Genomic DNA, 14976 nt, shown 5'->3' with positions numbered 1-14976 from the left:
GCTAGAAATATTTTATAATACAAAATTAAGTCCCAAAACTGACTAAAACTTCTTGTCTCTAAGTTTGCATAATTGTAACACCATTTACCTACTGTTGGCTTTCCTTCTTCATTTTAGTATTGATATCATTTCTTTTTCATCTTATAATTTCTTGTTGATGATTTTAGTTGTGTAGACGATTTTTTTTTTCATTGGTAGGTTTTACTGCAACTAGTTTATTAAAATTCTCTCTCCCATCACAATTTGCATTTGAAACATGTTCTACCAGATTTTTTTTAATTTTGGGTGCTTCTGTCTACTTCGGGGAATTTAAGCCAAATTGCTGATCGTTATAAAATAAGTAAAAATAGGTTTAGTAGTTTCAAAATGATGTTGAATGGAGTGCTTAAAACATGATAAGGGACAAGGACAGAGAACATTGATATTGCTACCCAGTTTGAACCCAGATTTTAATTGAGCATCAGATGCTTGGCCATTCCTTACTATGTTCTAGTTTTGCCAATTCTAGATCAATGTTTGAAGATTGTGGTTTATGAAGAAGGGAAGGTTCGAGGAATGGCAAGGCTTAAGACATGGCAGACTTTGCATTGTGTTTCTTTGGGGCAATATCATCAGAAGTATTGTGACAAAGTGCACTACTGCTATGTGACTGACAGTAGAATACTTACAGGTTAAATTCCCAAATTTTTCATGATTGTTTGCTCAAACAGGAGATCAATCTATTATGATTGCCCATAAAAAGTAATCTGTTTTATAGTGAAATTGTTCTGTTTTGCAAAGTCATCGGTGTTTAAGTAAAGTGATAATTTCCTTGAACTTTTTCTAAACATGGTTTTGACCAGAAATAAGGGATAGACCACTTATATCTCGGACACTTCAATATTTATAGCCTATGAGTTGAAAAGCTGTTAGGACATCAAATTTGTTGTCTTGAGGATTTAGCTTTTAGCTTTGGATGAGAGGTTATGTTGCCGAGAGTCAGTCTTGATGTGATCAAGCCTGGGCAGTTGCTCATGGTGAGACATGAGTATAGCGGTTTTAAGGTGATAAGATAGGTAATGCTCTCATGTGAGGTTTGGCTCCATCCTTTTAACTAAGAAGAAGCAACAGGTGTAGACAGCATCACATACTCAAATAATTATTAAAAATCATTTGTTAACCATAAATTAAAATAAAAGAATTTAATTTTACGCATGAGGAATGTGTTCCCACTTGTGGAGTAATAAATATAATAGATATATGTGGATCACACTTTGGGTATGTGATGTGGCATCACCATTACAGCTGCCTGTTTGTGATTCCAGAATATGCAGAACACTTTAACTCTTGCATTTTTAAAAATAATAGAGTTATCACTTGATGTTTTGCAATTCTATATTTCTGGGTCTATATAAGTGTTACTCTAGTCAGAGTCAATACGAGTTAGCAACCTCTATACTCAAATTAGTTGTCTGTCAAGTTAACACACGTTTTGCAAGTGTGATGTTCAGATTTAAATTTTGTATATACGTCTAAATTACTTTGCTATGAATGTCACTAAATTACAACTTTGCTATTGAGAAATCGCCTTCTGTAAGTATAGGTAAACTCTGGGGTGTCATATACAAGTTTTCCCATGCATCTTCAATTTTAATTTTATTAGCTACAAATACTAGAATTGTTTGTGCCTTATCTCTTTTTATTTGGGTTTTTAAGTGAGATGAAAAAAATGCATTATTAATGGTTGATTATTTGTTTTATTAATGTGTGCAGATTGAAAAGCCTTCTGTTGTTTCCAAGTTGAAGGATTTTCCAAAATTTCAGGCCGTTGCTATTGTAATTCAGCAATCTGGTTTTAAGGTCAAAATACACGAGCCTTTAAATTTCTTATAGCACAATAACAGGTTTTTTTCTTGCATTCAGAGCAGAGTGATGACATAGCTATTAATTTCAACATATCAGATCACAAATCAACAAACATAATTATGTTAGTTGGAAGCTTGTTATTGATTCCTTTTTGAATGCAACTCTTGGTGTCCAACATTTTATTTTTGAGAGCCACAAATGCAACATCCTTCCCCACCCTGCACACCTGTTGGTATCGTTAATGCATGTTGGCTTCCTGGCTTGGAATGTTGGTAGCATTGGTATACTTATAATCCACTAATCAATTAATTATCAATATCAAAGAAAGTGATTGGAAATCTTCTGAACAAGTATATGTGCAACATTGCTTGTGTTTTTGCTTGTTCAAGTGCATGCAGACAAAACTCCCCATTATGCTATTTTAAGGACTTCACAATTAATTTATGTGTTTCCCTTTAATTGTTGAGAATATATGTTATTAGACTGGTGTTGTTTTTGGGTATGCTATCAAACCTTAACAAAGTTTAATTGGTTTACAGGCTATTTGTTATGAATATTCTCCTGTAAAAAAATGAAATGGGCTGTGTGAGAAACACAGATTTTAATCAATTTTGTTATGAATCCACTTGTTTATCATTAAAATTTTAGTTTTTGCTTCGTATTATTGTACTAATCAGATAATGAGATCTTTTGGTGAATATTGAGCTCTTTGCATTTGACTGATTAGCATTGACTTAGCATTGAGTTGCAAGAAATTGTTTACCAAAGGCTACAAATTAAAGATTAGAAGAAATGTTTAAGGTAGTTGATTGATTAAAATGAAGTGAAATATTGGGTGAGGCAGATAAAATGAATATGAGGTGAGGATATGTTTGATCTAGAGATGACGAGCTTGTGGAGCAAATATTGAGTGGCAGATAGCAGACAGTGCACCATTGATAAGTTTTATTTTAAGGTGAGGATTCATGCAAAACAACCACAATGGTAAGAAACACAAGATATCTTGCTTTGAGCTTGTGTGCAGTAAGTATTGAGATTAACAAAAAAATTTTAGAACTTCAGTGACATCAGATGTAAGATCTATGATTTATTAGATTTAGACACAAGCATCTGAAATGGCAAAGTCTATGATATAGATTGCAAAACATGTATGTCGAGATATTTATTTATGTTGTTCATCTAGGCATGTCTGTTGGGTATTATTTCAACTTAATATTTATTGGAAACTCTAAATTCATTTTAGGCAAAATTTCCCAACGTTTGGATGGTCTATCTATATTATCCTTTGCTTTTTGAAAGAGTACTATAAGGAAACTTTTGAAAAATAAACACCCTGCCACATAAGTGGACAGTATCAGTTTATTTTATGCAGTAAGTTATAGGCTAACATCAGACATGGTTCCATTGATGTGCCTTAATGGTGAATTTTTGTTATTTTGTTAGTAGTATACCTGGATAAGTCACAAGGCCTTTAAAAGTGGCTCTAATTATAGTGCTTATCATCTTTGGTATTTTCATCTGGAAAATTGTTTCTGATTTCTCCAATGTTGTTCATTAATTAATATGCTCCTAGTTTTAAACTTTTACTCATTTGAGTGATTGAAGAATGTCCTCTCAAACAATGGATTGGTTTCCCAAGAACTTCTCTGTATATTACTCGAAAAGCATATTTGGTTCATCTTGTTGCTGTTCATTGTTATCTCAGACAATATTCATGATCAGGTTGCTTAGTGGTGAAATCTGGGCATGCCAAACCTGTCAGAGACTGTGGCATGAACATTGGTCTTGCACGCAGATGAACTCAGACTCTCAAGAGTCAAGACCATTGACAAACTTCTCCACATTCTAAATCCATTGCAGACCTATGGGGTGTTAGATATATGTATATATGTGTATGTATATCCTGAGTATAGACCATGTACACTATACGTACCTGTACACTTCATCACCTATTTATACATGAGCTTGTCCATTGAGATCAATGGTTCAAGCATTTCTCTCTTCCTCTCACTCTCTAACATGGGGAACTAGTGCTGCTGGTGCTGGTGCTGGTGAATGAAAATTAATTGGATAAATTTAGGAGTTCAGTGAAGTCTCAAATTAATGTGTGTATGCATGTGTTTGTGTGGTCATGCAGCGAGTGATGTTTGGTTAAAGAAACATTAATTCGTTTGTCTTAATACCAATTCCCAGGCCACCCCATGTATTCCACCAGCATGAAATTTTTTTGAATTGATGGTAAAAAATTATCTTATTGAATTAACAATACATATATATGCACTATATATACATCAGAAATCATGTAGTACGTTACTATACAAACATTTGTGTAAGGCAATCATTCACTGCAAATTAGGAGAAATTTCTGTACATATATTTATATATTATCCTCCCATGAAAACAAACAAGTAGTTCTATTGTAGACTGATCTAAGTCTAATCACAGTTATCTAAGGTACCCTCTTCTTAAAAAAGAACCATAACTCTTGATCTTCATCATGTCTTCAACTTCCTTCTCCAAACTTTGATTGAGCTTCGCAGTTTGTTCCATCTGCAAAAGATATGAAGCAAGAACTGTAAGTTAATTAACAATGAATAATAAATTCTCTTTGATTAGCAAAGGAGGGATTTTTTTTTCTTATTTTCAGTTAAAAGAGTTGTATGCATTACCTTCTCGAGTGTGATTCGAGCCACCTCTCTTTCCTTTTGTATTTGCCTTTTTCTTTAATATTCTAACCTGGCCTTCTCTGCTCAATGGGAGAAAAAGTTAAATAAAAATTCATATATATAACATCTTCATTCCATGATAAATTGTTTTGAATTTCACTGAACATTACATTGCTTGCAAACCAAAATGAAAAATTTGGGTGAGTAAGTTCTTTGATTTGATTTGAACCTACGACATAAGTGAACTAAGAGTGGTAACACCATAATATGTGGAACGAATATTGACTTTTCAAAAAGATCATGCTCTGTATGATGTGTAGATTAAATTGAATTATAAGCCTAATGTGTATAATGCTCAATAGGTAATTTTTCAGAAACAAGTAAATTCATATTATAAATTGATCAATAAGCATTGTATAGTTAAACTCTAATTCAGATATATATATATATATATATATCTGAAAATGATTGTAATTAACTACCTTTTTGGAGTGGCTTCTCTAAATTTTCTACTTTTGTTTGCATCTCCACCTTTAGATCAACTTGTATGTCCTGGATGCAGAAATAATGCATAAAGATATATGAAATTAGTGTTGATTTCAGTTATAGAAAAAACAAACATTACAAAAGATATGATCAGAAAAATACATCAAGTTAAAGTGCTTTTTGAGCATTGATAATAGTATCCGCGAAACGAGCCTTCATCTTTGCTATACGAATAGCTTTAGATGATGAAATTTGCTCCCCCATCAAGTCATTATTTTTCCCTGAATGTTAAAAACACCAACCATCATGTAATGTTGTTAGATGTATGTGTCTTACGCGACCGACCCACGTGACCGTGGATGTGCTCGCCCTCACAGCCCGTGCCATAGCTGCGCTCGCCCGGTGCTTGACCCCGCTAGCCCCGTGACCGCATCAGCACTGCGCGCACCGCCCGCCCTCGCCCTGCGCCCGCACTAGTCGCGCTCGCTACTGAGTCCGCTCGCCCGTGCCACTTTCAGCGAGACGGCGCCACTCGTTCTTTCCGACTAGCCGTTCCACGAAATCAAGGCTTTGTGCCTTTTTCCACCCATATAGAAGACAATATGAATTAAATCTTTGTCTTCAAAAGCAAAAAGACTATCTGATGCGAGTGTATGCACATGTGATTTGTATTATTGATTGTGATTGTTAAGGACACTTATGGATTCAGCTGGGTTTGTTACGAGATGCGTTACCGCTAACTCTCCATCATTCGAGATGTGGTGCTTGATGGCACCAACTATGTTGCTGGCGACTCACTATCAAGCCGGGTTCTCGATGGCATCCACGTTCTTCGCCCACGTTGATGGTACATGTCCCGCTCTCGCACCGCCCTCTTTCTTGACACGTTGCCTCCACCGAGGCCTCGGCTCTTCTCCACCGGCCTTTGAGCGGCAGTTTAGAAATGGGTCTGCCGATGATTCTCGACCAAGATGATGATCAGCTCGGGGCGATCACTCTTGATATTCATACTCAGATTACTGATCTTCCCACCGCTCAGGAGATGTGGGACTATCTTGAGCGTCACTATTGTGGTTCCAGTCAGGCACAACTTTACACCTTATACCAGGCTCTCTCTAGTCTTCAGCAGGGTGAGGACAAAGTCGACCTGTTCTATAGTCGGTATTGCGCCTTATGGCGTCAGATTGATGCTCTGACTCCTCCCTATTGTATCGTTCATGTTGCCCTCATCCTTACTTGTTTACGAGTCTTGCTGGCTCATCGCCATAGCCATGATGAGACACGGCATATGTATGAGTTCATTATGTGTCTTCGCCCGAGTTCGAGCAAACTCGGGCTTAGTTACTTCATGCCCCCTCAGTCTATTCTTTGGATGAGGCCTTCACCTTTGTTAGTGCTGAGAAAACCTGTCTCCAGGCTTCTTTCACAGGGGGTAGTGCTCTTCTGTACGTCTCTCAACTTTCTACATCTCCTCGCCTCCTCGTCCTACTAGACCCCTAGCTCCTTCTGTCTCATCTCGGTCTTCTTCTACACGGCCGAAATGAACTGTAACTTGTCACTACTGTGGTCTATTTGGTCATCTTAAGCGTGATTATCAAATGAAGCAGTGTAGAATTCCATGCTCGCTCGCCTTTCACCACCTTTTCTCCCTCGCCTCACTCCCACCAGCAGTACATTTTTGTTCGTGTCTCTCTTACTCCACACCCCTCTGCTCTACCATCTTCTACTTACCTTTGTCTCCTGGCGATCGAGAGTTGGCTGATGTTCCGGCAATTCGTTAATCCCATCTACATGATTCCACTAGCCATAGGCGGTCGGCTCGAGTTCCTCCTTCTACCTGGTAGTTCCTGTCCTCTCTGGCTTCTTGATTCTGGTGCTTCTATTCACATGACTCTTGATGCCACTCATCTTCATCATTCTCGTCCATCCTTACACATCACACGTGTTCACTCACGCGATGGCACCCTCTCTTCCTATTTTATCTACTGGTCACTTTTCTTCCAATGCCTACCATTTCTTTTGTCTCCTAATGTTTTTGTTTATCCATGAACCTCATTATGCAGTTAGTTAGCTCATTGATTATGACTATCGAGGTTATACCGTATCTCATGTCGTGTGCGGGATCGCGGTGGGGACGGTAATTGGGCGGCCGTCTGCATAATGGAGTGCAATGTTTGGGATACCCTTCCTGTCATCTTTATCTAGGCCCACTCACCAACTATCATGCTACAGTTCTATCTCATCATATGTGGCACCACCATATTGGTCATTTGTGTCACTCTCGTCTGTCATCTCTTGTTCATCTTGGAGTCTTAGCAGCTGTCTCTTCTCCCTCCTATATTGTCTGTATTGGCTATAAGCTTGCATGCCTACATCGCCCTTTATCCCATGAGTGTATCTCGGACTCGCTCGCTACAACTTATTCATTCCGATATTTTGGGGTCTAACTCCTTTTGTTTACTAAAGGAGGTAACTGCAGTTATTATATTATTTTTATTGATGACTACACTCGCTTTACTTGGATCTATTTTATGTATAATCGTAGTCAGTTATTGTCTATCTATCGATCTTTCATAACCATGGTTCACACCTAATTTGCTGCCTCGGTCAGAGACCTTCGATCGACTCGGGTAGTGAATGCATTTCTCGAACTGCGTGCCTTTTTGTCTTGACGGGGCACCTTGCCTCAATTATCTTGTCCAGGGGCTCATGCTCGAATGGGGTAGGCGAGCATAAACATCGCCATATCTTAGTCAGTACTCGGTCTTCTTGGTGCTTTCTCTCATTTTTGGGGTCTGATCTTTGCCGAGTACCAGTGTTATCAGTAACCTTCAATCTTCTCTCATCTCCACGATCGCGCGAGAGAGTGCCTTCATAGGGGCACCTCCTCGCTATGATGATCTTTTGTGTTTTGGTTGTCGTTGTTTTGTTTTGCTCTCACCTCGGGAGAAGACCACAGCTACCGCGCTCATCTCTTGCCTCTTTCTCGGGATATAGCCTTAAGCATAAAGGTTATCATATATGATCCACATCATTACACCAGATTAGCAATACGTAACCGAACCACATGTATTGCTGTTTAAAGATGTCCACCCAGATCTTGTTCTGCTACAGAGTTTAAAATAGAGAGATGTTCTTGGCCATTAAAAGAGTGCTCAACATTTCTAGGGGTTTCTGAGACCAAGCTTTCCCCACCCCATCTCCCCTTCCTCCCCTTTAGACTTTTTGAGAGTAGTAACTGTCCAACCACAAGAGTGTGTGTACCCCTCAGACTTTTTTGAGAGTAGTAACTATCCAACCATTAGTGTGGTTTGTCATTGCCCATGACTCCAGAGAACAGGTCTAGCAAGTTTCGGAAATTTGATCAAGAATAGAATCTAGAAGGTGTATAACCGAAAGGAAATAATTTGGAAGAGAAAGAGGAATCATTGAGTTGGGTTACCTGCTCATGGTGGAGAGAGAAGCACGATTCCAAAACAAAGAAACTGTTATGAACTTTTGGAAATGAGGGAGTTTAATTCGAGGAATTTGAATTCTAGTAGGGGAAATAGATACCCAGATGTTAAGAGAGGAAAGAAGCCTTGTTTGATGCCTAGAATAGAAGAAATGGATTTTGAAAACTTTTTATTACACCAAGAAGGAAAATAGACAGCAGATTTAAGGGGATTGGGCTTTTGACCGATAATAGGATGATACAGATACAGAGGCATAGACAATTGGTGAGTAGTGTTGAGAGTGGCTTTGGTGACCAGAAGAAGGTCATCAGCAAACATCAGATGGTTGAAATAATGAGAAAGAGATGGACTAAAACCTGGGACTAGGGAAAGAGAAAGAGCTCTGTTAAGAATGGCCGAGAGATTTTGGGTAATCTAGGGAGAGAGAAATGGGATCTCCTTGCCTTAATCCTCTACTACTAGTTATTTTAGGGGAACTATGGCCATTAATCAGGAAGGAGAAAGAAGCAGAAGAAATGCAAGCATGAATCCAAGATATCCATAAGTCCGGAAAACGCATTTTTTGGAGGGTAGCAAAGAGCGCATTCCACTCGACAGTATCAAATACTTTTTCAATGTCTATTTTTATGATCATCCTAGAAGGGGTAGGGTACTCAAAATCAATAAAATGGACAATCTCCTGGGCTACTATAACATTATCGGAAGAGCCACAACCGATCAAAAAACCTGTTTGCTCCGTATCGATAAGTTTATGAATGACTTTTCTAAGGCGATTGGCAAGTATTTTAGAAATAATTTTATAGCTAACGTTGCAAAGCTGAAAATAGGACGGAAGTCTAAAAACAAAAGAGGATATCTTTCTTGGGGATAAGAGCAACAAAGTTCCTACCCAAGAAGAAGGGAGGATGCAGGTGTTGAAAAAATGAGAAATCGCATTAAAAAGGTAATCTCCAAGAATATTCCAATAAAAAATGTAGAAATCAATGTAAGGCCATCTGGCCCCGGACTTTTACTATGAGGCATAGAGAAAAGAGTTTGATAGACTTCCCTTTTGGAGATCGATCTAATCAAATCAGCTCTCTCTATATCCTCTAAAACAGCAAAATCATCCGGAATGGCATTAAAGAAGACCTTCACATCAAAATTGGAAGAGGAGTGCCAGAGGTTTTTATAAAAATCCAGAAAACAGTTTTCAATCTTAGAGTGTTTAGAAACTATAGTACCTAAGGAGTTGTGAATAGCTTGAACTTTGTTTTTATGACGACGGATTTTCATAGAGGAATGGAAAATCTGGAGTTCCGATCACCTTCCGACAACCAAAGCATCTTAGCCCTTTGACTCAATAGATAAAGTTTTGCCGTAGGAGTGTTGGGTGTCAGCTAAAGAGCGCACGGAACCGCATTGAAGCCAAGGGTTGGCTGGGTATCCAGCACAGTCACCAACATTCGGATTTCGCGCTCAATGTTTCGAGTTCTTGATCCAGCGGATGGACACCCGAAGATTTCCATCTGAGAAGATTTTTCTTAGTTAGAGAGATGGAATGAGAAAAAGAAAGCATCGGGTTAGGAGCAGAAGGAGAAGACCAAGCTTTAAGAACACAATCATGGCAAATCATGTATAGTCAAACCAAAAATTTTCAAAACAGAAAGGTTTTTTAGAGAGAAAAGGAGGATTAGAGAAAATCAAGAGAAAATGAGAGAGTGATCCAAGATAGTACGAGGAAGATGTTTATTTGTAAAATTATTAAAGATAGTAATCAGCTTGGTATCGCCAAGTATCCGCCAAGTCTAGCCTAGTCCTCGAGAGACCTGACCGACCATTGACCATGTGAATCTAGAACCAACAAAGCCAAGATCAACCGAAATATTATTGAGAATAAAAACCCGAGAAAAAGAGAAGCCTTAGTAGAATAATTACTGTAAAGTACCACCTTTATGATCTTCATCGAGAGAATAGCATCAAAATCTCCTAGCAAGGATCTAGGGTAAGTTCAAAGAAGATATACCAGATAATTTTTCCAGAAGAATGTTATTTGAGGAGATGACCAGATGAAGAACAAAACGAGAATTAGCCACCACAAGAATGTAACCGAGGTCGCTACGCTAAAGGACAATAATACCTCCCGAAGATCCATCGAAGGGATACCAGTCCCAATCCCAGTTGTTTAGTAAGAGTGTTACAAAAATAAGTGAGTGCGAACAATGTCTATTTTTAGTTTTGACCAAACAAAGAAGCTTCAAGTTAGAAAGGCCCCCCGCAATTCCAAGTAAAAATTTTAAAATCGATGAAAAAACAATAAGACTAGGAGGAAGAGAAAGATAGTCAAGAGTTAGGGTTTCTTCTCCCTTTATTCAAGCGAGAAGAGCATCTAGAAGGGTCTTTTCTTACTAAGGATTCAAGTTTGATATCCTTTTGAAAGTGTCTGAATGTCATATTATCATCAAAGTTCCATAGGAGCATCCGAGAGGTCGGAGTCCGAGGGCAACATGGGAAGAAGAAGTCTCCATGTTAAGATCTCCGCACGGCCGTAAGCCGCAGCCGCCACCACCTTCTCCACAGCCCTAAAAGATTTGAAGACCACTCCAGAACCATATTACCACCAAAAAGAAGGATGGTTTACCGAGGAGATGAGAATAGGAGAATGGGAGGAACGAGGGTGTTTCGATAAAGAGGAATTCTGGTGGCCAACATTCGCACACATCCAACCAGCGATCGCTCAAAGACTTAGAGAGGGATACCCTCGGGTCGTGCTGAGCACTCGAGAAAAGGCTCCTGCTCCATGTGTAGAAAGGATAGAGGCACACCATTCCGAGTGTCGAGAATAGAGGGAGTGGTAGGGTCCCAAGGCGAAGAGGAACGCTGGGGCAGCTAGAGAGGTGCCGCATCGCTTCTACCCAATCTAAAAAGGTAGTTTTCAAATGGATTGAAGTTTGCCTCAAACAGAGCGTATCACACGTGGTCGATGCATGCGAGATAGGCCTCCTTCGGAAACGAGGGTAGAGGCTGTAGAGACACGGTCGCCCATCGAGAAGGGGAAAGTTGGGAAGGCTTTAGGGTTTGCTCGAGAACCATGGTCGCCGCTGGGCCATCGCATCGGTCACCGGAATTAGCACCACCATGGCCCCGGAATGACACCCTATTACGAGGATTAACCAAGGTCCATAGTCACTGCTCAAAGTCTTTAATAATGTAAGAAGGAGAAGGTCGGAGGCATGGCCATCAACTTGCTCCCTTACCAGCCCCATCAACTGCGATGTTAGAGAGGCTGCTCACCGGCCGGCCCTCGTAACCAACCTGCTCAGTGGGGCAAACTGCTGACCACAGTAGGGAGGCCGAGAAGGAGCAATGGGCCTCACCACTGACCGATTCTCGCCACATCTCGTAATCATCAGAACTTTTCATAGAGAACAAGCACGTAAAAACCGAATGAACCCCATAATTAATTTAGGTGCCAAGTTGCGCAGGCGGGAAAGATTCACTCACGCACACTCCGCAATTTCGCCTCCTCGGGAGGATGCGATGCATCAACTTTAAGGACCTCGCCAATCGAGAGGCCACCATTCAAGAATATCTCCAGCTCCAAAAGTTCCATCGTAAGATGGAAAAATTTGAATCCAAACAATGCCATCGAGAGCTTCTCAAAAGCCGACTGGAAGGTTTTCTTTTCCAAGGCCCATCCCAGTGAGGCGATTAACCATGTCCAAATATTTTGCATTTTGATATAATAGTATCCGCTGGGCAAGGTTAACGATGAGAAAGCGCCGAGACCTTCTAAGCATAAAGAGCAAGTTTGTCTTGATCAAGCAGCAGAGATTTACCCAAGAACTTAGCATACAAAGAAGTTTGCATAGCCTCCTCCTGATTAGACCAAAGATCTTGGATCAATAGTAACAAAGGATTTTAAAGAGTTGAGTTTGTCAAATGTCACATACAGAATGCATTAGAGTTTCAACAACAGGGCTTCGAGTTTGAGTTGACGACGCTTGTTCAAGAGACGCCGGTGTACCAGATGTGAGAGCCGGGAGATGAGACTGACTGGGGGCCCGGATGAGTAGATAGGAGCGGTTTTTCAGCTCGAGAGTTTTTCAGAGGCTCATTGTCACCATACTAAATTCAAAGTTAACACATCAAGAGTATCAATTACTCCATCATCTTTTATTTTCATAGAGATTATCCCAATCTCCAATGCCACAATATAGAAGAATTTCACATATGCAGATTACAGTACACACACCATATTTAGAATAATCCTTCTTTATATGTCTCACCTTTACCGTAAGAAACACTTTAGAATTCTTTTATTATTGCCAACTTCGCATAGGTAGTCGTCCTTGCCTCCTTGCTTTACACATTTTCGTCACTCTATTATCAAACTCCTTTCCTTATAAAACACACATGGTTAAAAACTATGATTAACCATTTACCTTATATGTGTTATATATGAGATTTTAAAGTAATAATAAGAGAGTTATTGACGAAAGATACATAAGAAAAGCCAGAGATTAATCTCTAACTCAAGAGAGATTCAAATGAGTCATTATCATTCTTTAGTCGATATGCTATTTTATTATTATTTATTAATAGTGAACTTTGGCTGGTGATAAACTCAACATTAGTATAACTAGAAATGACTTATCCGTAAAGTTCTTAAATTAGAAATCAATAGTCTTTCAACAAATTCTTAATATGTTCATTACCATTGAACTACGATAGTAGTTATGTGATTTTAATAAGTATTATTCCCTGGCAATCACATCACACCATAATAATTATACAAGACAATCAATCTCAAATACTAGTGTTGAAAACAATATGTAGTTCAGCCATAATAGTGTGTGTAAACATTGCCATATATTTAAATATAAAGAAGAATTCACCTTTTAAACTATATAGTTATCACCTACTTAAATGGTAGAGCAACACCAATGATCATATGAAAACCTTTGGAACTCAAAATCATTAAATAAAATAACTAGTATTATCCAACAAATTTGAGGTAAAGAAATAAATTGTAAGCGTTTACCAATGCATACATAAAACATTAATCAAGTGTCATTCATAATCATCATAATATTAACAATAATAACAGATTCATCTTTATTGATAAACCTAATTTTGACAATCATCAAAATTTCTAATAATATGTGGGTGACTTGGGAAAATTAGTCATTAATTTATCCCAATTAATTGTGAAAATATAATAAAATCTCGTGGGACAAAAATTATTACATTACTTATAATAATTACCATTTGATAAAATTAATGGATAACAAAATTTCTTAATACATGTGGGTTTAATTTTAAGAAATAAGAATTACCCATTATTTTATCCCCACTATTCATGAAAAATACACAAAATCCTTGTCGGAAAAATCAAATTATATTAATCATGATTAATCACAATGTATGTCATTTAATCTTTAATGTGATCATAAAATTTTAATGTGTGATTTTACATAATCATTGTGTGTAAAACAATTAGTTGAATAATACCCATCACATGACACATCCAACTCGTATATAAACAAAGTTCAATAATTGTGTACAAAATATAAATCACCACGAAAGATTTTTAATTTATTGTCCAATGGAGTTGATTCGTGCTTTAGTTGAAAGTTAAATACAACACCTATATTTAATAGGGAGGAAAAATTTTTCAAATTAAGTATGGTTGATAAGTTAGCAATCTGGTTAGGATCACATGTTTGATTGTTGTAGCTATACATGAGTTTATATATGCAGATCTGCTGAATCAGTCATAACCTTCTAATTTATGGTCTAATTAAGTTGATTCTTAGTTTATTTGAAAGTTAAGTTCAACATCTATATGTTCAATAGATGACAAATCTTTAAATTTAAAATGGATGGTAGGTTAGTATTCTAGTTTACTTCACAAATCTGATTGTTATAGCTATACATGAGTTTATAGATGCAGTTATACTAAATCAGTCACACTTTCTAATTTATTGTCCAATTTGCTTGATTCTTATTTTATTTAAAAGTTAAGTTCAACATCTATCTTTTAGATAAAGGACCAATTTTAAAATCTAAAATGGATAACAGTGTAGTAATCTTGTTTGTCTCGCATCTCTCATTGTTGTAACTATACATCATTTTATAGATTCAAGTACGCTAAATCAATCATAACATTCTAATTTTTTGTCCAATTGAGTTGATTATTATTTTATTTTTAAAGTCAATTTCAACATCTCTCATTTCTATGTAAGATAAATTTTGAAATTCAAAATGGATGACAAGTTCACAATCTAATTTTTGTTGCAAGTCTGACTATAAAAGCTGCTCCTAAGTTTATAGATGCAACCATACCAAATAAGCCATAACTTTTTAATTTATTGTTCAATTTAGTTTATTCTTATTTTATTTGAAAGTTAAATTTAATATAAATCATTTTGATGGTGGTCAAATTTTGAAATTCAAAGAGGATGACAGGTTAGGAATCTAGGTTGAGTCATAGGTCTGATTATTATAGCTATATATTAGTTTATAGATGCAATTATTCTGAA

Source organism: Dioscorea cayenensis, chromosome 4 (genome assembly GCF_009730915.1).
Source record: "Dioscorea cayenensis subsp. rotundata cultivar TDr96_F1 chromosome 4, TDr96_F1_v2_PseudoChromosome.rev07_lg8_w22 25.fasta, whole genome shotgun sequence".
In the NCBI taxonomy this organism is placed as follows: Eukaryota; Viridiplantae; Streptophyta; class Magnoliopsida; order Dioscoreales; family Dioscoreaceae; genus Dioscorea; species Dioscorea cayenensis.
This window is presented reverse-complemented; position numbering follows the sequence as displayed.